This window comes from Paramisgurnus dabryanus, chromosome 15, assembly GCF_030506205.2.
Source record: "Paramisgurnus dabryanus chromosome 15, PD_genome_1.1, whole genome shotgun sequence".
NCBI classification, from domain to species: domain Eukaryota; kingdom Metazoa; phylum Chordata; class Actinopteri; order Cypriniformes; family Cobitidae; genus Paramisgurnus; species Paramisgurnus dabryanus.
In genome coordinates this window covers 23678815-23705719 of record NC_133351.1, presented here as the reverse complement: position 1 = coordinate 23705719, position 26905 = coordinate 23678815, and the positions used below count along the sequence as shown (strand labels likewise).

Below are 26905 nucleotides of genomic sequence, written 5' to 3'. Positions count from 1 at the left end.
CCGATGTGATTCACACCTGGAGATAAAGACTCAACCCCCTAATGCCTCAATGAGTAGTGTTGTGCCAGAATGAATTTGAGGAGACTTAAAGAGAAAATGTTTTGCTTGTAGTTTAATCTACCATTTGGTCTATGCAGCCCAGCGTAAAGTCCAACACATCTTAACATTGACGAGATGAGATATAGAGAGAGCATTAGCAAGAATAAATATCTAAAACATTATAGATTAAAATAAAAGTCTTAGACATCAGGTGCCCTGGCCAGGAAAACTGGATTGAAGATGAAAAACATGTACAGTAAAGGATATCTGTATGTAGCCATGACACTCATCTCATTACAGTATGCTAACCGGATAACACTGTGTATATCTTTTGTATATATAGTTTAATAAAATCAGGCATGTTACCTGCCACAAATCAATTACAACCTAATTATAGTGGTTTTATACTAACAGTAGCTGCTGACCTAAGATCAGCAGGAAATCTCTATAGCTAATTTAAAAGACATCTATATTTTGCTGATACTGTATGTTGTAGGCTACAGTTTGTTGTAAATTAAGTCTTTTGGGGTATCTTATGGCTAGAATTACTGACTTTTATTCCTATTCTGAAAGTTGTATAAATTGTACGTATGGACATGTGCAATTAATGCACAAAGAGTTAAGTCTATTTATTATCAAAGTATTTGTAAGTACAGTTATTTTGGGGGGACATGTGACAGCATTGCAGTACATTGTGTTAATCCACTGCATGTAATAAAACATTTAACAACTTACAATAAAGTTGTATTTTTTAACATTAGCCAAAATGAATTAACAACGCACAATACATCTATTCTACAACATTTTTTATTTTTTTAGCATTTACTTATGCATTTGTAACATTAGTTAACATGATTAATTGTATTGGCATTAACAAAGATAAATAATTGCTGAAAAAACAGTATATTGCTCGTTGTTAGTTCATGCTCGCTAATGCATTTACTTGTAATAAAAACAAATTAAACCTTATCAAGAGTTTCCAGAATTTCTTTTAGCACACTGTTTCAAATGAAAAAATACTGAGTGCATCTTTAATGTTCGTGATCTCATCTAGTGCTGATGAGATTCAGTTTTTTGATCTGCATCTAAAAACCTGCAAAACACTTCAGTTAGCAAGTCAAGTAGAGAACAGATTGGTGTTGCAGATGCTGCTGAAACAGCGTTGTCAGGCATAGATCGGTGAGATCTATAGGGCCCAGTGCAGTACACACCAAAGAGCTAACTGATCCAACCCTGGTGGTCTCAGGATAAAACGGCCTTTTGTTTAGAACTCACAGATAACAAGACAGCAAGTAAAGCCTTTGAAAATCAATATGGTATAAAACAGCTTTTTAGAAGCCTGAAAGTATGTCCAGGAGCTACCTCGCTACATTTCACCTTAGCGCATTGAATCCTGTCTGTTTTATGGTTCTGTGTTTCTCTGAATGTCTTTGATTACCGTCTTTCTCTTTAGTCTTGCAGTGCTTCGGGCCAACGGGCCCCGACGGCCCAATCTTAATTCGGAAGCCACGCTCTTATTCGTCAAGATTCCTGACAGTTCCATACACCTTGCCAGTAAAGTGTTGAAAATGAGGCGCACTGATGATACACAGAGACAGTATTTCACAGCCCTTCACTCTTTGTTTCTGTCACTCTATCTCTCTCCTGATGCTTTTGCATGCGCTCAGTCTTACCTGTCAGATTGTAGTATAAAAGTTGCTCTTATCACTGTAGTCGACCACACAGAAGATGCAGCTCTGGGCAGAGGAGAGCTGACTGATGTTCCACAGTACCAACATCATTTCCTATTTAACCCCGTAGATGCCTCTTTGTAAGCGCTGCATAAATTACACACCGTCGTGGAGCCGTGTATCTGCTTTGGCAGTCCATGGGTTCATAACCACACATGATTATATCGATTTTTTTAAAGTTTCATTTTTTACACATCAGTGGATTTTCTCCCAGGGCTTCTGCTCTTTAAATGACACAATAACATGCTGACATGATTTGATGGAAGTCAGTGGTGCAAAGCTCAATGGTGCTTTCTTGCTTTGGTCTAGCTTAATATACCAAAGAAACATTTTACTGGTCAGAGGTTGCTCTAATGGCTCTGGAGAATTAAGGGGTCATAAAAGCCCCCTCTTGTATTTGAAGTATTCTTGAGAGTCATTTTGAAAAAAAATATTTAAATGGGTGTAGAGAGGTGCGAGAAGAAGGGAGGGGATTGGGTGGGACGGGCAGCTGTCATCTCACTGACCAGCTTGGTAATTAGGTATGAAAAATATTATGATTTTTAGCAGACAAAGTTTGGATATAATATAGTATAATATAATATAATATAATATAATATAATATAATATAATATAATATAATATAATATAATATAATATAATAAGTAAGGGATAATCCAAGGCTAGCCATGAATTAAAGGACGTAGAGGTGAAGAACCACCCGACGCATAGCAGTTTTAAACGGTTTTAATGCACACCTTCCAACCAATCACAATCGAGTATTTAAACACATGGTATAAAATAAAATAAAATAAAATAAAATAAAATAAAATAAAATAAAATAAAATAAAATATTATATTATATTATATTATATTATATTATATAGTTTAGATAAGTTTAGATTAATTACAATTTTAATGATTTTACCGTCAAGCCAGCACAATGCAAATTTAAAGAATGAATCCCACCACATGTATTGAAAGAGTAATTCAATGTTTAAACTTATCTAAAAATAAAATAAAATAAAAAATAAAAAAATAAACTGTCTGCACACTTGATTTTTTTAAAGCAAATTTAATCACCAAATTCAATCACCAAGCTTTCAGTCAAAAGACCATCCTCAGGACCATGGATTCAAGTGTGCAGACAGTTTATTTATTTTTTGAGATTTTCAGTCTTGTTTGTCTGGCACCTTGGTGATTGTGAGTGCGGTGTAGCTCCTTCAAATGTTTGCACTTATAAAAGCATTTCTGAGCCTCCATTGTAGTTTCAATTTGTGCTTTTTGCTGGGATTTCTGTACATTGTGAATTACAAACAGTTGTAATCCACACTGTTAGATGTCGCTGTAGATTTAGCAGCACTGTACTGTAAAAATCCACAGTACTATACTGTATGTGTACATTACAGTACAGTACTGCAGTTCATAATGCATTCTGGGTAAATTTGTTTGAGCGGGAAAATTTTACAGTATATTTTGGTCTTGATGTAACGTTGCTGTAGCCATTGCTGTAATGTGCCAGGTGTACTTGCAATAATCAGTGAAAGTGCGCCAACGTCAAATCACACAGACAGAGGGAGAGCACAACTCTTGGCTGCAGCTGAAGGAGGACGATTGATTTCTGGCAGTTCGGTAAGTTTGAAATATTTCTGTTTCATGAAAACTTAATTTTTAGTTTAAGAATGTTGTCAATAGTTTGTCACAATATTGTTTTAAACGTGCAATGAGAGAGAAAAACGGTCGCCAACAAAGTTTCAATCTCCCTCAGAAAGTAAGCTAACGTAAACGTTACACACAGATGTCTACCGCTGCTTTAACTCGCTTTACACCTTTTTAAATGAATATAGGGTTGTTTTAACTAAATTATGACGGTTTGGTGAGTTTATATTGTGTTGAAAGTGTGGTGACAATGAAACTATTTTTAACGAAATGGACAAAGACAACCCGCCAGCGCGGTCTTGCGGTCCCAGCATAACGGTCGTTGACGGCGTTTCATCCGTTCAGTTAGCGTCAGAGAAAAGTATGAAGTTCGACTGTTTGGTAAGGCTGACTCGTGGTTGTAAACAGATAGGACTTGACACCCCGTACACAGCATAGTACCGAACTACTCCACAGAAGTGAAAACAAGAAACCTCATATTTAACTGGATACATGCATCGAACTCATCGCAGCTTTAACTTCGACCAAATATAATTCAGACCTGGGCTCATCTTAATATCGGATGAACGAAAGGGATTGCCGCGCTTATTGTTGTTGTTATTATATTACGGTAACTTATATCAGCAAAAGCAGAGAATATCTTCTCTTAAGCGTTTTACACGCCCAGTAAGTTGTCCAATACATTTTTATGGCATATTGTTTCCACCACTTCAGATGCATTACACGCTGTATATATAAGTTTCCAAAACACATCAAATCAATGCTCGAAAAGAGAATGGGCTCCGCATTTACGTACCTTTGTCTTCTCGTCTCTGTCATCTGATCCTTCATCTCTTGATGTAAAAATAGTCCATTATAACATCGTGTAGGAAACTGGCATCACCAGGATTGCTCAGATTTAGGCGATCATGTTTATCTTTAAAGTGAGCAGCTAGCTACTAACTTGTTAAAAAACTTTGCGTGAAATAGTGTTACACCGCAGCCGTCCGGGTAAAACATTAAAGGGACAGTCTTTTTACCTTGTCACTATAAATCGCTATTTTCTGCACTAAACGAGACATTTTCAGAGATTTTCTGTAGACAAGATGTTATAGAATAATAATTTAAAAAAGACTTATTTAGATATTTATATATAATATATAATATAACAACTAATATATATATATATATATATATATATATATATATATATATATATATTTGTTTTACAACTGACTTAACACTTACAGTAATGTTTTATTTGTTAGCATAGCATGATATTAGATTTAAACACTTAATACATTTTTAAATCAATCACTTTGTCTCTGCACAATGAACATTATCAAATATTATTAATGTTGTAAAATATATTGTTCATTGTTAGTTCATATTAGCTAAGGCATTACCAAATGTTAAGGAATAAACTCTTATAGTAAAGTGTTACTAAATTTTCTTTTACCATTTCCTTCACAATGTCTACTTATTTCTATGGCTAACAGATTTTGTAACATTTGTCTTTTTTACAGTCTTACCATTGCTTGTAAGCTGGATTGGGTAAGATGGATCATCTTTAAAGGCACCAGGCAAGTACATGATGTACAGTTACAAGTCATGTATTTTTTCGACTGCAATATTAAATGCTTTCACGTCACATGTAAAAGTACACAGGAATGTGCTGATCACTTTTTATTTGTAGTTTACATGAGTGTCATTGCACTTTTCAGGAGTTAAGGCAGATGTGGAGGCACAATGGGTGACACCAGACACACACCAAGCACATTATGTTCGGTAAGTTTGCACTTTACCACTACAGTTTCTTTAAATACCCATGTATACACTCATTCACAATTCCCACACACAACACTGTAACACGACCATACACAACATGTACACAATTGTCTTAGTTTGCCATGTAGAAATATACAAACAGAAATATTCAGACTTTGGTTATAAGAAATTTAATTTAATAATTGTATTTATTTAGCAGAGGTGTCCCTGGACTTTATTGACAAAAGATTTTGTTTTCAGAATAAAAAGTTGTGTCCAAATCAGTAACAATTGTACTTTCTGTTCAGGACATTCAATCATGACAGGATCCAGGTGGATGCTGTCCATTGATGAAAGAGTTTGTTCCGAGGTAAGTGAATCTTCTGTATTTTAATGTAATTAGGTGTGGAACAGTAGAATAAGAGCAAAAGGTTTCAGAATAGGGGTAAATTCAAGGCTGAGTTAAATTTTTTAAGAATCTTTTTCTATCTTATATTTGTTGACTTAATGTTTATGATATTTCTAACAGGTTTCTGGATAGAATTAATTCCAAAGATGGGAAAAAATGCACATCCAGACAAGGAGCAAGCAAAAAGACAAGGAACTTGGTGCAGAGAAAAGCTGTGGCCATTAACCCCCATGTGAACAGCTTCATGCAGTCCCTGATTGAGTTCGAATGGACGACTTCAAAGTAAAGGCCACTGTGGTCTGTCTGCCAGTTTAATGCATTTATTTTTAGTGTTAAATGAAATTCAAGTAGAATATTTAAAACTATGGGCCAGTGTTCTTTTTACCACAGTGAAATGTTACCTTTTAGTCGATGATGGACTTTAAACTGAAAACTTCAAACTATGGAACAGTGTTCTATTTGCCAGAGTTAAATATGTTACAGCAGGGGTCTCCAAACTTGTTTATACTTGTTGATTTTATTTTATGTTACTTGATTATATGTTTATTATTGTTTAAAATCTTGTTTTAAATGTTTTGTTTCAATTAAATGTTTTTTTAAATAAAATTTTGATACAAACATTGCTTGGATTGCCTTTTAATTCATTATGTCATGTCAAGGATAGCATTTTTACCATATTAATAACTATAGATTTAAACCTAAATCTCTATCTATTTTATATAATATTATTGTATTAACTGTAATAAGTAATAAATAGTATTTATGGGTCAATATAGACATTACAGTAAATTACTGTAAAAATAGACTACTGTAATTGTAAAATTACAGTACAGTACTGCTTTGTAACTATACAGTACTAGTTTGTGTACTGTAAAATGGTATTACAGTACAGTACTGTAAACCCAAAATACAGTAACTTACTGGCAACCGTGCTGCCAGTACCGTACTGTAAAAATACAGGGAAATCGTTAACAGTGCAGTTATGAAAGGATTTAAAGCATTGTAGATTAAACAAAATGGTGAAGACAATGCAAATGTACCTATTTCCCTTCTCAGCACAAATACATATATTAACATAAGCATCTTTATCAAAACGTCTCATTGCATTGCTGTTATATCTGTTTGCATGAAAAACACTCTTGTGCAATTTGCTGTACACATACAGTATGTAAAAAGGCTCAAAAAGAAATGTTTCAGTGTACTGTTTTTGAGCCGAACCCAGTGAAACACCTATTTTTCATGTGTGTGCTCATAAAGGTTTCATTTGCAGTAAGACGTAGCACAACAATGCACCGCCACAAATGGAGATTATCAATTCAGTCAATTGCCATAAAATCATATCCATTTCCTGCGCATTCAGCAGTCAGCTGCGTAGAATGCGGTGAATGAAACATCCACACGAGCCCATTACTAAAGCAAAATCCGAATGAGAAAAGAGCGCGCCAGGCCATCAAGACGAGAATAATCTAATATCTGCTTGCAATTGAAAATTCCTCCGTTCAGCAAAACATCTCTGTTTAAATTTGAGGCCATCTATCTGACTAGATAGATTAACAAAGTAGTTTACGGTGGTAATTTGCGAGCAAAGTAAAAGCTTTACCTAGATCTATTACCAAGACAAATGGGGGCTGACGCATTTTGCACCAGGAGGGTGGTGCTCGGGGTTGTGAAGGCATTGGGGCTGTTGGAAAAAAGCGAGATATTGAACCGAGGAGCGAATTTATCAAGCCTGTTGAGTCTGCTTTGCTTATAGCAGATGATGATATTTTCAGTACATGCAAAAAGGTGTTATGTAGAGTGTTATGCATTCGGCAGTTGTCACTGCAACAGCATGGTGACTGGAGTGTGTAATTACTTTGTAATGCGAATGTGTATCAAACTATTATTTTTCCTCATACCCTCCTTTTTCTTACACTTTTTATGATGGTTAACTGCGGGCGAAACATTTTAATGTTCGGCGGCGAGGGAGACGAGGAATACGTTCACCCTGGCATTATCGCCATAAAGCTCCATTTGCTTCCTTGAGATCCGACGTGACAACGCAGGCTGGACGCAGGTCGTTATAATTATACGATACATAGATGATTCCACTCAGGCTGTGAATTGCCAGCAACGGCAAAGCTGGAGAGCATGACACCCACTAGAATGAGATCATTAAATGAGATGTATTCTGGGAGGGGAACCATCTGTCTTGTGCGCTCTGGCTGGCTGTTTCTTCCACCATTAACAGCAATGGGTCGGTGCCACATCGCTCTGCTGTGGCTTTACATACGAATGGTTGTGTGGCCTGGGTGTGTCATTGGCACAGCAATATTATCTCTTTTTTTCATTTTAATATCATTTTTATATAGTCTCAATTGAGGCGCTTGTGTTCTGCCAAGAATCTATAATTATTCTATACTATAATAATCTATAATTAGTAGAGTATGTGTGGGTGTGCTTCCAAAGTATCACTTGATTTTGTATCATGTTTTTTTTTTTTTTAAGAAAGTTATTCTAAATACAGATATTTTCCAATTACAGTTTAAGTCAAGGTCTCTTTTAGCAAAGCAATTATGTCCCTGCCTTTAGAAAAAAAGCTGTTTTATACATAAAAACATCCTATATAACATAAAGAACATTCTGTGAAATATAACCTTGATAATTTTGACTGAGTGAGGTCATGAAAACGATTACACACCATATAACTGTTCTCCACCATTTTCGGACACTTAAAATGAAGCAGGAATGACCTCTGTAAAGACAGGACAATTGTTTTGCATGCTGAATGAGTAAAATAGTCCATGCCAGTACATGTAGGTGGTTATGTAGGTGGTCATATGTTAATGTGCTGGTGATTCTGACATCATAACACATGCAGCGTTCTTTGCAGCTTATGCCAGGCGCACAAATGAAGCTTGTCACCCTGCAAACACAGTTTTACACAGAAAAAGCAACAGGAGAGTTTATTCCTGACATGTCATGATGAAAGGCCTGCTGTCATTTTTGCACTGCATTGCAGAGAATAGGAAAAAGGCGATGAGTTCAGGCTATCAAGGTTATTTTTTGCGTGTATCTGTCTTTATTGGACAGGACTAGGGGTGTAAGATTTAAAAAAATGTTTGGCATATAGCAGATGTCAACATGATCTCAAGGAAAGTTGTGTTATAGTCACGCAAAATTTTATCAATTTATTCATGTCCATGGCATGAAATTCAACTTTTTTACTTGCCTTGAGCACGAATGTCTTTTTCGTGACACTCTCACGAATTTCTCTAAATAGTTTCTGGTGTCCGCGCCACAACTTTCTTTTTCATGTCATTTTATGTATTGCTTTCTCATGTTTTCCACTATTTTGTCGCTTGGTGTTGTGGTTGGATTTGGGGTTTGGGTTAGGATGTACTTTTATGTATTGGTTTCTACATGTTTTTCTTCCGCTTTTAAAGCTGTTCTCACCTGGTGTTAGAGTTTTGGGGTTCGGGTTAGGATGTCTAAAAATGTAACAGAAAGTGATTCTAACTCCAACCCCAAGCAACAATGGTAAGAAAATAGGAAAAAACAACGAGAAAACAATACATAAAATGAAACGAAAAAGAAAGTCGTGCAACGCACACGAAAAAACTATTTATAGAAATTCGAGTGTCACGAAAAAGACATTCATGCTCAAGGCACGGAAAAAAGTTGAATTTTGTGCCATGGACATGAATAAATTAATCACATTTGCGTGACTATAACATGACTTTCTGTGAGATCAGTCTGCAGATGTGCATTATTTGGAAAAAATATGATTTATTTGATATTACAAACGTATCAAATTGCATATTGTATATCAAATTTTTAGCTAGTTACCACACAACACATTTTACTTCAATATTGTGCACCCTTAGACAGGAAAGTCTAAAGGGGATCGCACACCGGCCACGCAGCTCAGGATCGCGCCGCGTCGAGTCGGACATCTCGGAGGTATTGTAAACCGGAGGTTCACCTTAAATAGCGCAAGCTTCATCGGATAGCGTCTACTTCAAAATGCAAAATATACATTAGCAGCCAATGTAAATCGTTAATGATTTGGGACAAATATGATGTTATTTAATGTTAAACTATGTGAGTGGCGCTGTGTGGCGCGACAGGGATTTGAGCAACTTCCTGAGTCACAGCTGGGCGGCGCGGACAGGCGCCACCTGGCGGTGCGGGTGTGTGTATACTCATAGAAAACAATGTGTTTGATTTTTTTTAGAACGGCACTGCGCGGCGCGGACGGTGTGCGATCCCCTTAAGGCTGCACAAAAACAAACAAACGAACAAACATGACATCAGGGGAACTGAATAAGGAAAGGACCTTAAGCCCAGAATACACTGCAGGATTTTTGCACTCCTATAAGATCATTATCTTATCACAATGTGCGACATGGATCGTTTAAATTTAGGTACGACAAGCATGTAGACTGTACGATGATGACACGGAGGCTTCGGCGCCTGCGTCAAACATTAGTGCAACGTCACCTGCATGCGCTAGTGGTAAACAAATACCAGTATGCACGTCATAGCAGCAAACACACTGTGCGTTTATCATGCTGAATTTCTGACACTGTCAGAAAACTATCGTAGGCCATCTTTGGATGCAAGACCGGAAAACGGCCGTCTTTGAACCTCTATCACTGTAAGACATAGGACCACCGATAAAGAGCAATGATGACAGAAATCGTGACGATTGTTTCACAATGTCCAGGACTCAAACATAGGTCACTCATAATGATTCTCTATGATAGGGTGGAGCGCTGACCAGGCTACATCTCTGACAAAGTATGTTGAGAGTCAGTTGCAGTGTTCTATTTGTAAAAAACAACAGAGTGCACTAAACCTTCAAGAAACCTCTCCGTGAAAGAGTTATGAGGGAAACCATGTCTAGACTGCTAAAATATCAGGCTTTGGAATCTCAGGATCAAACATTTCATTGTAGGTGAATGATCAGATAAAATTCTCACCACAGAGTATCATATTAAGTCTGGCAAAAAAACCTGGATCCTTGAGTTAATGCAGGACACCAGCCATCGATCAGTCTGGGATCTGGGACTGCAGCCCGAGTGTTGGCTATCACTTTAGGTATTGGTTGCATCAGGAGGAGGTAGTGAGTAGCTTCCTGTTTTTTTCCAGGTTGTCATCCATTGATTTCTTTGCCTCTCCTCTGCTTGATTTTGTCGCAGGATTGGAGTGTGACGCTTACTCTCTGCATTTAAATGCAATATCTCTTGGCCGCTAAGCACTGAGAGCAGAAGAAGGGGGAAGTTTTCCAGCCAGATCAGGTTCATCTTTGAACATTAACCTTAACATCAGCGTTTTGTTGTATTGTTTTTATCTGCATATACCCTATGCACGACCACAGACACTGATCTGCTGTCAATACCAGGGAAAGTACTCGATCCTGGATATGCTGCCATCTGATGCCTTTTCTCCTATTCTTTCTCTGTCTCCCCATTATGGCACTGTCATTCTCCTGTGACCTCTGATTATGTCACTAGCTTTTTTAATCATCTGCTGAGTCCCAAGTACTAGATGGTGTATTGAAAACACAGTAAAGAGCTCTGTGTGTACTTAATGAAATAACATTTGAAGTGGCTATTCTGCAAAATCATATTGCAGGCATAGAACAGTAACCACTCCACAGATATCGGTCTACCTCCATACACAGTGCTTGAACTGGATAAAAATAGGTGCCAGTGCTCACATACCATGTTGTTTAGGTATATAATAATTCATACTTGATTAAATAAACCTTTAAATAATGAGCATTTTATATGAGTTTAATTTTTCATTAAAACGTTTTCAGTTTCGTCAGCACATAAGATCAAAAAACATAAGAATTTAAAAATATAGACATTACGAAATATTTTAATATCCATTTTTCGTTACTACTACTATAGACATATTGTTTTGATAACAATTTAACACATTGTTTTACTGTTAGTACATATTTTTGTCATAATATATATATATATATATATATATATATATATATATATATGGTCATATAATTAGAATATCATCAAAAAGTTGATTTATTTCACTAATTCTATTCAAAAAGTGAAACTTGTATATTATATCATTCATTACACACAGACTGATATATTTCAAATGTTTATTTCTTTTAATTTTGATGGTTATAAGTGACAACTAAGGAAAATCCCAAATTCAGTATCTCAGAAAATTTGAATATTACTTAAGACCAATACAAAGAAAGGATTTTTAGAAATCTTGGCCAACTGAAAAGTATAAACTTGAAAAGTACTCAATACTTAGTTGGGGCTCCTTTTGCCTGAATTACTGCAGCAATGCAGCATGTCATGGAGTCGATCAGTCTGTGGCAACGCTCAGGTGTTATGAGAGCCCAGGTTGTCTGATAGTGGCTTTCAGCTATTCCGTATTGTTGGGTCTGGCATATCGCATCTTCCTCTTCACAATACCCCATAGATTTTCAATGGGGTTAGGGTCAGGCGGATTTGCAGGCAATTTCAGAACAGAGATACCATGGTCCTTAAACCAGGTACTGGTAGATTCGGCACTGTGTGCAGGTGCCAAGTCCTTTTGGAAAATGAAATCAGCATCACCATAAAGTTGGTCAGCAGCAGGAAGTGCTCTAAAACTTCCTTGTATACGGCTGCGTTGACCTTGGACCTGAAAAAACACAATGGACCAACACCAGCAGATGACATGGCACCCTAAACCATCACTGACTGTGGAAACTTTACACTGGACCTCAAGCAACATGGATTAGGTGCCTCTCCCCTCTTCCTCCAGACTCTGGAACCCTGAATTCCAAAGGAAATAAACATTTATTTTCATCACAGAACATAACGTTGGACCACTCAGCAGCAGTCCAGAAGCAAGACGCTTTTGATGCTGTCTGTTGTTCAAGAGTGGCTTGACACAAGGAATGTGACAGCTGAAACCCAGGTCTTGTTTACGTCTGTGCATAGTGGTTCTTGAAGCACTGACTCCAGCTACAGTCCACTCTTTGTGAATCTCCCCCATACTTTTAAATGTATTTTTTTTGTTTCACAATCCTCTCCAGGGTGCAGTTAACCCTATTGCTTGTACACTTTTCTCTACCACATCTTTTCCTTCCCTTCGCTTCTCTATTAATGTGCTTGGACACAGAGCTCTGTGAACAGCCTGCCTCTTTTGTAATTACTTTTTGTGTCTTGCCATCCTTGTGCAAGGTATCAATGGTAGTCTGTGAAGTCAGCAGTCTTCCCTATGATTGTGCAGCCTACAGAACTAGACTAAGAGACCATTTACAGGTGTTTTGGGCATTTGCAGGTGTTTTGAGTTAATTGGATGATTACAGTATGGCACCAGGTGTCTTTCACCTTTTCACAATATTCAAATTTTCTGAAATACAGAATTTGGGATTATCCTTAGTTGTCAGTTACAATCATCAAAATTAAAAGATATAAACTTGTGCAATATATCAGTCTGTGTTTAATGAATGAATATAATATACAAGTTTCACTTTTTGAATGGAAGTAGTGAGAAAAAAATAATAATAATAAAAAATATATATATATATATATATATTTTACCTCCTATATATAAAACTTTGGAGACGCTTTTGACGTTGTCTATTGTTCAAGAGTGGCTTGACACAAGGAATGCGACAGCTGAAACCCAGATGTTGCATACGTCTGTGCATAGTGGCTCTTGAAGCACTTACTCCAGCTGCAGTCCACTCTTTGTGAATCTCCCTCACATTTTTGAATGGGTTTTGATTCACAATCCGCTCCAGGGTGATTCCCTATTGCGTACATTGCGTTTTTTCTACCACATCTTTTCCTTCCCTTTGCCTCTCTATTAATATACTTGGACACAGAGCTCTGTGAACAGTCTCTTTTGCAATAAAGTCTCTAGTCACCCTAAATTGTCCTTTCTGAATAAAGATAAAACAATTAAAAAATATGGTCAGTATCCTAAAATATTTGGAAAACCTCCTTTAACCATCCAAAAAACTCTTGCACATTAATATACGCGCGTCGTCAATCATCCAGTTCTTCTTCCGTGAGAACTTTGCTGAAAAACTGCTGTGGTGGTTAACAGATTTAAACTGGTATTTCTGAATTCAATTATGCACATGCTTGTTTGTTACTGCAACAGTATAAATGTAACAGCCAGATTGGAAACCTACATTGTTGTATATGTTTTTTGCAATATTTCAATGTATTCTATATATCTACCTTTGCTGTATGCTACCTTACACTGTCAACACACATTTATGTCCAAACACCTTGCGAAAGTGTTTTTTATAATAGGTGCCCTTTAAGCACTGTAGTTTCATACACTGGCAAAATAATCTTTATTCTCCTGCCGATGCATGTTTTTGTTAGAGGCGTGTGCACAGTTCCCCCTTCAGTGTTGCATTTGTGTCCATAGGGATCTTTTAGTGATGATTTCATTAACGTAGTGGTAAATGTCATATGAAAAGACACCATGACAATTATGAAACTGATTTGTTGTGCCACATTCACAAGTGGGGATTTTTCCAGCTCTCCTGGGTTTTTCAGGTAATTGCCAGTTTACTTAGTTGCCTGGCATAATCGGAGCTACAGCTCACAATATGTTCATAAAGGGATGATTTGCTCTCAGCGTAGCGACTGTTGCTGTTTTTGTATCAACATGGGTCTCCACACATAACAATGAATTTTAAAACTTGTCAGCTGAACTAAATGTTTAAAACACACAAAAAATATTTACTACAGAATTGTTTACTTCTTTTTACTACTAATAATTGTCCTCGTATTTCAGTAAAATGTATAATCTAAGGATGATTATTTTGTTAAACTGGAAACCAATTACAAAATATTCATTAAGTATATGATTTTTTCCAGGATTGCCATTTGATATAACTTCCCTGTATCTGCATTTGGCTTTTTTAAATGTGAAAGGTCATAGTAAGTGCTGTTTGAATTGGAGTAAAATCATATGTGGCACTGTATTGGACACAGTTGATCATCTTGCATATTGAATTCTCCTAAGTGCTTTTACTCTGCAGTCAATTCATTTTATTGACCCACACATATGTGCCGTATTCACAGCTGCTGGTGTTTCATTTAAGAGCAGGCACATGGAGTTTAAAGAGGCAGGCAATTGGAGCTGTTTCATCTTTAATATAGCTATTTTCTCACGTCCTGTCGCCTGATATTTCTCTCTGTCATATGCACATTTTCCTCAGGGATCTTAATACTGCTCCTGTTAGACCTTACATGTTAGTTGCTATATAACTATGACCCAGTCATACTTCAAATGTATTTGGATATTTATAGAATTTCTGTGCTCATATAGACAGTTTTTTATAGACATTTTTATTCAGTTTCATTTGCAATGCACAAAGAGGACAAACCTCCAAATGTAAACCAGTTCCATAGTTCATATACAGAATCAATCCTTGAGTTTTAATGTGAGTATCTAACCCAAGTCTTTACTTGATTTAATGCCACGCTTCAAAGAAATTCATATGGTTCATAAAACAAAATTAAGTGAATTAAGCGAGCTGCTATAGTAAGTTGTTTTGATTTTTGACCTGGGAAAGGTTATCCAATAAACGAAAAGTGTTACCTAACACCAACGTCCTGAATTAATTATTTACCGAAACAGCTGCCAATCCTTTGAATGGATACCAGAATCAGCTTTGTTGGCAAAGATCTTTTAAGGGATGAAATCCAACAAGAATTATATATGGGCTACATAAAATATTTACATCTTACACTGTGTAAGGCATATTTAAAGACAGCACTCTTGCATGAGCATTTCAGAATAATTTTGTATAATAAAATATGATGTTATGACTAAATATCACAAAAAAAGCATCTCATTTTAGCTGATATTGATCTATCATAATTTGTAAAAAGCCATTTGTACCCTGAAAGAGATGCATTTAAGTACCATTAAAAGTAATGATATCTTTCAGCAGCATGTCTGTCACTGATGGATGCTATTGTTTGGTACAGGCTTCTCAGATGTCTGCTCTCGGTTCTGCAGTATACATGTCTGTGGTCAATTTATTTGTTTTTGGGAGGTGCTGATATTCCATTACCCACATCCATGTATGAACACCTCAAACTGTCCGGCTGGGAGGATCAATGCTTTTTTCACTGGTAGATGCATGAGATAAACTGTGATAGCAGAGAGTTCTGGGGTAGATGTTATCATATAGATGATGGAGAAATGATCCCCACAGTTTCAAAGGAAGGGAATATGTTTAACCCTGGAATCGTGCCAGGAAACCTAAATAACAGCCAGTAAGGATGTTCAGGCTAAATCCCAGCACAGCCAAGTATGTTTACTTACAAGCACAGATTTGATTAATTGGCAAGATGTAACCGACTTTTCTTTCTGTGTTGTGACGTATTTCCAATTGGAACAGAATATCATGTGAGGAAAATAGTGGGTGAGGTTTGTGTTTTTCACTGTGCTTTGATTGGATATAGAAAAGTAGACGGAAGAAGACATAAACATCTTGGATGACATGGGGGTGACTAAATATCTGGATTTTTTTATGAAAGTGGAGTAATCCTTTAAAAAGAACACATACATATCCTATAGCTTTGCATTGGATTACTGCGTCTTACATCACAGTCTGTTCTAAAAATGCATTCTGAAAATATTTACTGAATCAGACAATTCGGTACAATTTGAATTTCAAATTACTTGAAAGGATTTAGGGTTTCTTTAGGGATCTTAGGGTTGTCATGTTTTCTGTGGTGGCAATGCTCAAGGTGTATGGATGTTAAAAAGCGACCAAGCAAATGCACTGTAAGAACAAATCCGGATCATGAAAAGAGAAAAGGTGTTGTGGACCTATTCCACACCTGTTCCACCTCTATAATTATTGATGAAACCCCTGAGGACTTGGAAATTGATGTACCTAAAAAAGCAAGAATAAATTTGAGAGAAACCCTAAGACATCTTGACTGAAGGTTATTCTTGTTCGATCAAGGTTATGGGGTTTAATAGGGAGTTGAATCTTTACTGAATAGCATGCAATGTAAGCAAAAATTCATCAGCATGATGCATATTTTATATATAGTGTATTTAATGTTCATAATGCAAATTTACCAGTATCTGATAATTGAACCTGTAACCTTGACAACCTATTCTCCAACCCATATGATTACTTTGGTTGTTTGTCCATTTAAAGGCGCTGTATGTAATTTACAGCAGCCTCTAGGGGTGATGTTTCAGATTGCAACCAATAAGTTTACAAGCGCGTGCTCAAACTCATGAGCGACGGCCAGACTGAGATGTAACACACCGGAGAAAGCATCACACAACATGCTGGAAACTCAGGTAAACTCCCACTGCAACGTTTAATTGACTGCATTTAGCCTATGTTACATTGTGTTATGTAGGTAAATTTACGTTAAGATAACGAAAACGATTAGTGAACTACACTGCACAATTGCAGTATAACAGTAAAGCCCGGTATATACTGTGCTATTTTAAATAGTCCTTTAGGGTTGTTGCTTGCCACAATGTGCAATCAATATCGTAGTTAAGTCCATGTTACACTGTATAATCTCAGTTTCCATCAATGTCAGACTGTAAGAGTTTAAAGACTTTTAAAAAGCGGACGCACGCAAACAACCGCGTCCGCAGTTTTACGTCATCTATCGACAACGGCTGGGCAAACACGCTAAAGCGAAGGCTAGCAAACCGAAATAACATCTAAAAAACTAAAGCACATAATCGAAATTTATTTGACATGCTTTGTAGTAATGTTAGCTTACCTGTCCAAAAGGATGAAAGCCAACTCCGGATCCATTTTTATACCCAAAACAAAGCGGAGGTTTCTCCATAATTAAAATGCCCTACCAATGTTAATCCGTGTTTTTGTACGAAGTTGATCCGATTCACGTTTGGCCTTACGAGCTTAAGCAGATAACTTTTTTCTTCACAATATGTGGAGTCTGTGTTGTGCTGGGAGCAGGTCGTTTCAGTCTGTTATCAGACAGTGTCGTGTCGTCGCTGTTGAGCGCAAAGTCAGTAGACGAGGCGAGAGGGTCGGGAGCGCACATGCAGGTGCCGTCACTGGATTTCGCGCCAAATCCGGCCCGGTACTTTCACATAAAAATAATATTTTTTTTTTTCAGAGGTAATAGCAAAACCCGCAAAGTGGATCATTTTAATGTGAGATTACAACCCCTTCACACAAAGGCAATTGAAAAGGGATTAGTTTAAGTAGAAACACTGCGGACAGCTCCTTTAACCAAATACGACCAATAAATGCATACGTCATTTATGATTGTGAAAAGGCATTGGCTCTCGTATGTCTCGTGACCGATTGCATTATTACATTAGCTAAGAATGTCAAGCGCTATTGGCTCTTGTGACCGATTACGTAATGCTGGTTTTTCATCACAGAGTTCTTCATAAAGTATTCATATGGATTCAATTTGCAAGGTTTGCAACGCGAATGGTTTGCAATACTTTTATACTGTTTTGTGCAATAAATGACTGTACTTTTACTTGCGTGTTGTGTTTTATACATACCTGTCAAGTATCCCGTTTTGGCCGGGAAAGTCCCGTATTTTACCCTTCTTTCCCGCCGTCCTCCCGTATTAGTATTTTCCCGTAAATCTCCCGTATTTTAACCTGCGTTATTACAAAAATAATAATGCCCGGGCAGAGTAATAAAAAAACATTCCCAATCCCAGATCGCTAAAGATCCACTAATTCCGCTAATCCACTTCGTGTTTTCCCACCCGCTCCACAGCATCTCTGTGTGCACTCTCTGCCTGGAGAGCGAAGATGACAGTTTCTGTCTGAAGTTTGTTGCATTAACAGGTAGATTTATTACATAATATATCAGTTGTTAAACCGCAGAATTACTAATTTGGAAGTTTGTTTATGTATTTCTTTGGTTAATGATTTGCTGTCGGTGTTCTAAAAGTGCTAACAAGTTAGCAAGCAAACAGCAACAAAATATCCAGATTATTATCGTTACAATGCATTAAATGTTCCCGGTCAGATCTAAGTTAACATAAACACTACATTTGCTGTTGTTGGCACACTTTGTAGACAAAAAATACCAAAAACACCAATGGCTTCACAAAATAAAGACAGAGAACGGAAAGAGAGGCTGCTAAAGGCAGTTCAACATTGCAAACATTAATTCAAAGCTCCATCAAGCCAGCAGGTAAATCATATTGAATATCTATTGTCACACTTTAATTCTTGTTATTATATTTTCCCATTATAATCACTTGTCTAAATTGATGCTAGTAATATAGTAACACATCATTTATTTATAATACTTTATTAAAACCATACTAATAGTACCACCCCCTGTAGTGCCCTTTTTGGTTTGGGCCACTGCCCCATCTAGCATTTTCATTTTCTAAATGACTGTTCTCATTACAAAGAAACGTGAATGGTTTATAAATAATTTTGGCATTAAGGTATAATGCAAAAGAAGTTAAAATAAGGCTTTTCAAACTAATGCCAGTGGGTTTTGTACAGATGCAAATTTGTGTGTATAGTATGTACAGTATGAGTGTGACTTAAGAAATGTAGTTTTCACAGAGCTGTGTGTTTCACTAGTTTTCTTGCTAATGAATTAGTTTGTTTAGTTAATTTTAACACAATTATCAGCACTAAGGTTTAAAAAATATTATCCGGCCCTCACCAGTCTTAAAATGTAAGGAATACTGGAGCTTGTTTGGGTTGGTGGTGGGACTGTTCGCGGTGGGCGCCGGAAAATTTCCCTTATTTTCAAATCCAAAACTTGACAGGTATGGTTTTATATGGTTAAGAAGTGGTTGGGTTAAGGGTAAGGGTGAGGGTGAGGTTAGATGCTCCAAAATATCTTTAAAACCATAAATGTTTATGAAATCGTTCATAAAATTAAATGTGTCTAATCTGATGTATAAGGCAAAAAACCTTAAAACGTAACAACAGGTTGTATAAACTACTGCCGCTAGAGGACACTAATCCCTTAATACGTCACTTTACGTCGTAATAAGGTGCTTGCACAAACGACCAATGAGGTCGTTATTTTTGGAGGACAGTCTCAACCTTGGTGTTTCAAGCACATTTCTCTAATAATTTGGAAAGTTAGATTTGTGCTATGCTGTAATGCTTTTAAAATAAAAATTAAATGTATGTCATATTCATAAAAACTCAAATTACTACAGGTTGAAAGTGTAACAGTGTGAAGGAAGTTAGCGTAATAGCATCATAGCGATTTTAGTTTAGGGCAAGAGATTGATTGAAAGGTTTTTAACCTGAGGGACTGTCTGCCTGTGTGTGAGTTTTATGAAATGGCTTTTAGACGGTCAATATTGTTGATTAATTTGGTGTCTCCCTTCCCATTTATTATTAATCGGTGTCACAACGTTTTTTTTTTTTTTTTTTTTTTTTCGTTTTTTTTTAAGCAGCAAAACATTAATCCCCAACTTTGACATAGCCACTTTGAATATTGATATAGATTAAACTATATCTGTTCCCCCTCAGGTGAACATTCCTCTAGTGATAAATGACAGGTCTTAAAATAAATTATAAATCACTTTTATCCTTTACCTTAGCAAAATTGCATCACTTTTCATCATAATTTATGATCAAAACCGGCTGCTGAATTTTCAGGGTGCTCAGTGTCTGTTATTATTAAGAGTTTGATCCGACTTCCTCCAGATTCACGAACCTTGACATGGCACCATAAACTCCCTGTTTCAGAATGAGGTGATGTATTTTTAACATACATGTTTTCTCTCCCTAGAGAGTCTTGGTGGAAGCACAATATGTATGCTAATGTGGGTTGTCTGCTGTGATAAGAATGATATAACTTGAATATAAGAAAATCTGCAAAAAAATATGCCTTCACTCTGCAAGAATTCAGTATTTTCAATATTTTCAGCTTCTTTCAACTGTTTTGTAACATCATTCATGTCAATTTATCCTCAGATCACATATATGTGATATTGTGTAATTTGTTGTATATGTGAAGCTCATAAGTTATTCCCTCTTGGCAATGTAATTATGTGTTTTCACCATTGCAAAACTGCCTTGAAAAAATGTCCAGTCATCAGCTTGCCAAAAACTAGGAAGAATGGTGCAAATGCATGCAAACAACATGGATATTATGTTGTGTTTATCTGGTCACATGCTCAAATAGAGCAATGTTGTGTTGGTGCCACAGAGCTGCATTGTGTATACAGTATATTGATTTTTTCTTTTAATCTTTGCAGTCTCAAATCAAAACATGCACCAAGATGGACAAGTCCAAGTTGAGTAGCAGGTCCTTTAAGCTTCAAGTCCTAAAAAGTCATTAGGACTCTTTTTCTAAATTACTCTTAAAGGGAACATTTCACAATACTTTTTTTAAGATGTAAAATAAATATTTTGTGTCCCCAAAGTGCGTATGTGAAGTTTTATCTCAAAAATACCATGTAGATAATTTATTATAACATTTTAAAAAATTTTACTTTGTAGTTGTGACATCACAAGGGGAGCAAAATTACAATAACCTATTTTTCACATGCTTGCAGAGAATGGTTTACCAAACCTAAGTTACTGGGTTCTTCTTCTTTACATTTTCTAGGTTGATAGAAGCACTGGGGACCCAAAAATAGCACTTAAACATAGAAAAAGTCAGATTTTCATAATACGTCCCCTTTAAAGTATTAATTACTAAAGTAAGCTTATATTAATTTATGTGAAAAGTCCCACACACCTATTATTCAGGGTGGATTCTAACAAACCTGGTGTTTGGCCTGGTCTAATATGATATTATACTCAGGTGGTCTTATGCAGACGGCATCATTATCACTATTACTAGTAGATTGAATTAAGAGTCTTTAGTGACCCACTAACCTTCTGCACAGCAATAACCAGGCCAGTGGTGTATTTCAGAAAGATCATAACCTTAAAATTGAATCTTATCTGTTAGGTAACCATGGCAATTGCAGTAAGGACCTCATTTAAGACCCTTTATTACAGAAAAAGATTTCCTAAGTTGAGTATCTTTACTGCAGTATTACTAAAGCATCATAACTTGGCAAACAATCCTAAAAAAAAAAACTTTGAATACCTCCATTGGCATCCTAACTAAAAAATATCTGAAAGCCAGTGATATCAATCATATTTCAACAGCCCTCTTGGAGAATGGTGTTACATTTAATAATGATACAAGATGAAGAACATTAATGTTTAATGGTGGAAATACTCTTGGAAATTCAAAAAGATATGCTGCGCTTTGACAACAAAACACTAATAAATAATTAAATAATCCCACTAAACATGATACAACAGATTAGTTTATAAAAAATTCTGCTTCTGCTCTATTGAAATAAAAAGTTTTTTATTAATCTATTTTTTCTCCCTGCGTGTTGTTGGTTGCTTGGTATTTTCAAAATAGAAAAGATTACCTAACTGGTAGAGATGCAACAATATATATTTTTCCACCGATACCAATAGCCGATTATTCAAAGTGAAATTTGCCAATGCAGATAGTTTGGTGGTTATATTTACTTGCATTAATGTAACAATACTTTGAAGATTATCCATTAATGACCATTAAAGGCGTTCTAAGCGAATCTATGTGTTAATTTTTGAAATGTGTTTTCAAACAGACGGAGCGTAGCTAACTCCTCCCCCTCCCCCTCCGTTCCGTGCTTTCATGAACGCGCCCAAACCCAACCCCCAAATCCTTCTTGGCGTTTATTGGCTGGAACAATTTGTTTTGTTTTGTGGTGCAGGTTTGGCCACTGTGTTTATATTGAAGTTTGTAGAGCCTGGGCTGTCTACAGAGATCGCGTTTTTTTACAGTTTGATCAGCGGACAGGCAGCAAGCAGAGTGATGAGATGTTTGCTGTGTGTAACAAAAAAATGTTTTATGGTCTAAAACGCGTGAATTCGCTTAGAGCGCCTTTAATATTGAACATTAAACTATTGGGGGCAGTTTCCCGGACATCTTATCCTAGTCCCAGACTAAAATGCATGTTTAAGTTGCCTTAATTTAAAATTACTTTGACATATCTTAACATACTGTACAGTATATCAGTGTCATTGTTTTGTCTCAAGATGCACACCAGTATTGCTTTTTGTAAGGTTTGTTTGTATAAACTACTGAAATGTCCTAATATAACTAAGGCCTAGTCCTGGAATAATCCAAACCCTGTCCAAAAATTCGCACCTTGATGTTTCTTTAAATTTTCTATAGCTACACAAAGCTCAAATTCATTGCATTTTCCTGTTCTCTTTTGATTGACAGTATATCGATCACGACTATCGGCTATTTTTATAATATTGTCCGATAACCATTTGTGTGAAATATTGCTTTTATCGATGATACCAATTATTAGTGCAGATATGTATCGGTGTATCTCTGCTACCTAGAGATACGTTTTTAACAATAATAACAATCAAAAAGATTTGCTTCTGAAATTATCCTAATTTATTGTACACTAGTCAACATATGAAGTGGATCAAAAAATGTCATCAAAGTTGTCCTAAGACAACAATGGCCATTGGTATTAAAAAAAGGTTTTAATCCACTTCAAATGTATTTATGTATTTATCAGCTAGATTGTGATATATCTGATGTTCAGATTCTCAAATTTATGTAGGTAAATCCTTTTTTCATTTGAAATGACTTTATAATGACCAAAGTTGATTGTTCAGTTGTCATGGCCATGTGCGCTGCCAAGCAGTCTGAGCCTGTCAGATTTACAACACATTTACTCATCCACTTCTCTCGACATGAAAGTGAAAGGCTGGAAGAGAAGTGTGCATTTGATGTGAATAAAACATGTCTTTAAATTTATGGTTGAAAGGTTTTTAATGCGTTATTACTGAAATTAATGTTTTTTACAGATTACAAATGGTTTTCTAGTATTTATATGCATTCAGAGTAAATGTCTAAAAAATAACATGTGGTTGAAATCACTGAACAGCTCTAATATATGACAAGCGTTCACCGAGGGTGAGTTCATCTCTGGCTCAGCGCCAGTCAAAGAGTGAATGCACCTCCAATCATACTGGTGTGATCGGATGCAGAGAAGAAAGATCACAATGCAGAAAGGCCTGATGCTTGGTTTGAGAAAGTAGCCTATACAGTAAATGCTTCCAAATCAGAGGGCTCAAATCGCTGTGTTCAAAGTTTGGGCTGCCAAGTCTTCATAATGTCGAGTCACAAATCATTAAAGCGGACATTTCTGACTTTTTTAAGATGTCATATAAATCTTTGGTGTCCCCAGAATATATGGGTTTTAGCTCAAAATATCATATAGATAATTTATTATAGCATGTTAAAATTGTCATTTTGTAGGTGTGTGCAAATGAGCTGATTTCTGTACAAAATTGCAGTGGCGTGGCTGGATAGTGCAGATTAAAGGGTCTATGACATGAAAATCTGACATTTTCCATGTTTAAGTGTTATGATTGGGTCCCCAGTGCTTCTATAAACCCAGTAACTTAGTTTCGGTAAACCATTCTCTACAAGCACATGAAAAAAGGTTGTTAAATTTGGCTCTCCTTATAATGTCATACGGAGCTCTTATTATAATAATACCGCACCTTAATCTGCACTATCCAATCACAGCACTGCCATTTAGTGTAGAGAAAAAGAGACAGAGAGAAAGAGAGAGAGAAAAAATAATTCACAGCACAATTGAGTTTCAATTGCAACAAACCACCATCATTGTGATCAGTGTTTGCACTTCAGCCGCTCATTTGCATTTTAAAGGACACACCCAAAACGGCACTTTTTGCTCACACCTAAAGTGGCAGTTTTAACATTCTAAAATAAATTATCTATATGATATTTTAAACTAAAACTTCACAGATGTGCTCTGGGGACACCAAAGATTTATTTGACATCTTAAAAATGTCTTGTGCCATGGCCCCTTTAAGGGGCGGTATTATCCCCTTCTGACATCACCAGAGAAGCCAAATTTCAATGACCTTTTTTCCACATGCTTGTGGAGAATGGTTTAGTTACTGGGTTGATCTTTTTCACATTTTCTAGGTTGAAAAAAGCACTGGGGAGCCAATTTTAGCACTTAAAAGGGATAGTTCGGCCAAAAATTATATTAAACCCATGATTTACTCACCCCCAAGCTGTCCGAGTTGCATATGTCCATCGTTTTTCAGACAAACACATTTTTGGATATTTTAGAAAATGTTTTAGATCTTTCAGTTGATTAAATGTAATGTTACGGAGTCCACCCATAGTCCACGACCTTCAAGTCCAAAAATGTGCGTCCATCCTTCACAAATTAAATCCAAACGGCTTCAGGATGATAAACAAAGGTTTTCTGAGAGTAATCCGCGCGGTGTTGTTGTAGAAATATCCATATTTAAAACTTTATAAACGAAAATAAATACCTTCCGATAGCGCCGTCATAGTCGCATCCGCATTCAGGATGAGAGCTTACGCAGCCTACGGAGGCTACTCTGCTGCTGCTCTGTGCCCCCGCCCTCCGAATTTGTCATACGTCACTAAGAAAAGTGCGTACACTACGCTAATACTCTCTCCTGAATACAGAGGAGTCTAAGATGGCGGCGCTACCGGAAGGTATTTATTTTCGTTAATAAAGTTTTAAATATGGATGTTTCTACAACAACACCGAGCGGATTACCCTCAGAAGACCTTTGTTTATCATCCTTTAATCGTTTGGATTTAATTTGTAAAGGATGGACGCACTTTTTTGGACTTGAAGGTCGTGGACTATGGGTGGACCCCGTAACATTACATTTAATCAAGTGAAAGATCTAAACAGGCACGTGCAGAGGGGGGGGGCGGCGGGTGCCCAAGCACCTGCCCCTTTACCCCTGGATGACCAAAGTGCCCTTTTTGACAAGGCATTTTTTTGTAATTAAATGCCCTTTTGTGAAGGCCTGCCCAATCTAACTATTAGTAAAATTAATAAAAAATAATTTAGACGCAAATAAAATTAGTCACATGATGACGTATTGACCTTTCATTGGACAATCTCTTTAGGGACGATCATCACTAGCTAGCTCACAGCGCTAGTAGGCAGCGCCCACACACGTGCACGACACGGTGCCCAGTACAGGGAGGATCCCCCTCGAGCCGGCATTGAACCGAAGCGATATGCTTGTTATATTATTATTATTTTACAAGAACAACGTGAGGAGAGCATGCACAGCTTTTGTTTATTGCTGTCTGTGTGTATTAACATCTCTACAACGTTAGATGCAAACAGGGCTCTCAAGTCTCACGCATTCGGCGGGAGACACATGCATTTCAGCCAGTTTACACGCCAGTGACGCCACACCTTGCATTTCTCACGCTGAAAATAAAACATTCTTCCCATATAAAAACAATGGATGAGGCAAAGGCAGGGACGTTCTCTGCCGGGAGTTCATACAGGTAGCTGTCTCGAGTTTTTAGGTGTGCTCAACTTCACGCAGCAATGCAAGAACCGAAACGCATATGACATCAAAGTACCGCGAGAAATATTCGGGAAATCATACGGAGGAGTTTGATTTCAAATCGCTCTCATGCTGTTCTAATGTCATCCACCTGTCACGCGGAGTTTGTTGGAGGAGCAAGATCCGATGAATACGGTAAAAAAAAACTCGTTTAATTTTTGTATCAGTCAAAAACTCTCCAGCTTTGCAACCAGTTTTAGTTTACCTGAAAATAAAGAAAGTACTAGAGGCTTCATAAAATGAATGAAAGGAGAGATGAATGTCATTATTTTATTGCCAAGTCATCAAGGCATCAAAGTGTGCAAAAACACAACACAAACACGATTCAAAACTATAGGCTACTCTCTTTGTATACAAATTTCGAACAGGATTAGAATAGAATAGATTTATATTTTAAATATGACAACAAAAACACAAGACTGTAAACGTAATAATATCTTAATGTCACAATGCAATAATATCATATAATTTCAAAACTGCATATACTGTTGACACACACAAACACAAAATGAAATGCACTGTAAGTCGTTTTGGATAAAAGTGGCTGCCAAATGCATAAATATATAGATATAAAACTCAGTCTATATAGATTTTTCTCTCTCACTCTATTTGCAAGGAAAATAAAGGAAAACGTTAGACTTAAAATCATCTTTCTATTCTGTATTACTTTATTATTTGTTTCAGTTGTGTCTGCTTGCGTGTCAGCGAGCAAAGTGCCCTTTTTATTTTTTGAGCACCTGCCTCTCCAATTGTCTCTGCACGGCCCTGGATCTAAAACATTTTCTAAAATATCCGAAAATGTGTTTGTCTGAAAAAGATGGACATATGCAACTCGGACAGCTTGGGGGTGAGTAAATCATGGGTTTTATATCATTTTTGTCCGAACTATCCCTTTAACATGAAAAAAGTTACATTTTCATGG

At 36.6% G+C, this 26905-nt stretch overlaps 1 long non-coding RNA gene across 1 annotated transcript; it reads left to right on the top strand.

Annotated features, from left to right (window-relative positions):
• Positions 1 to 3199: 3199 nt before the first annotated feature.
• On the top strand, positions 3200 to 6361 carry LOC135731094 (uncharacterized). The gene is made up of 3 exons (XR_012335125.1): positions 3200 to 3380; positions 4913 to 4969; positions 5111 to 6361. It is a non-coding gene; the product is annotated as an uncharacterized lncRNA (long non-coding RNA).
• The last annotated feature ends 20544 nt before the right edge of the window (positions 6362 to 26905 follow it).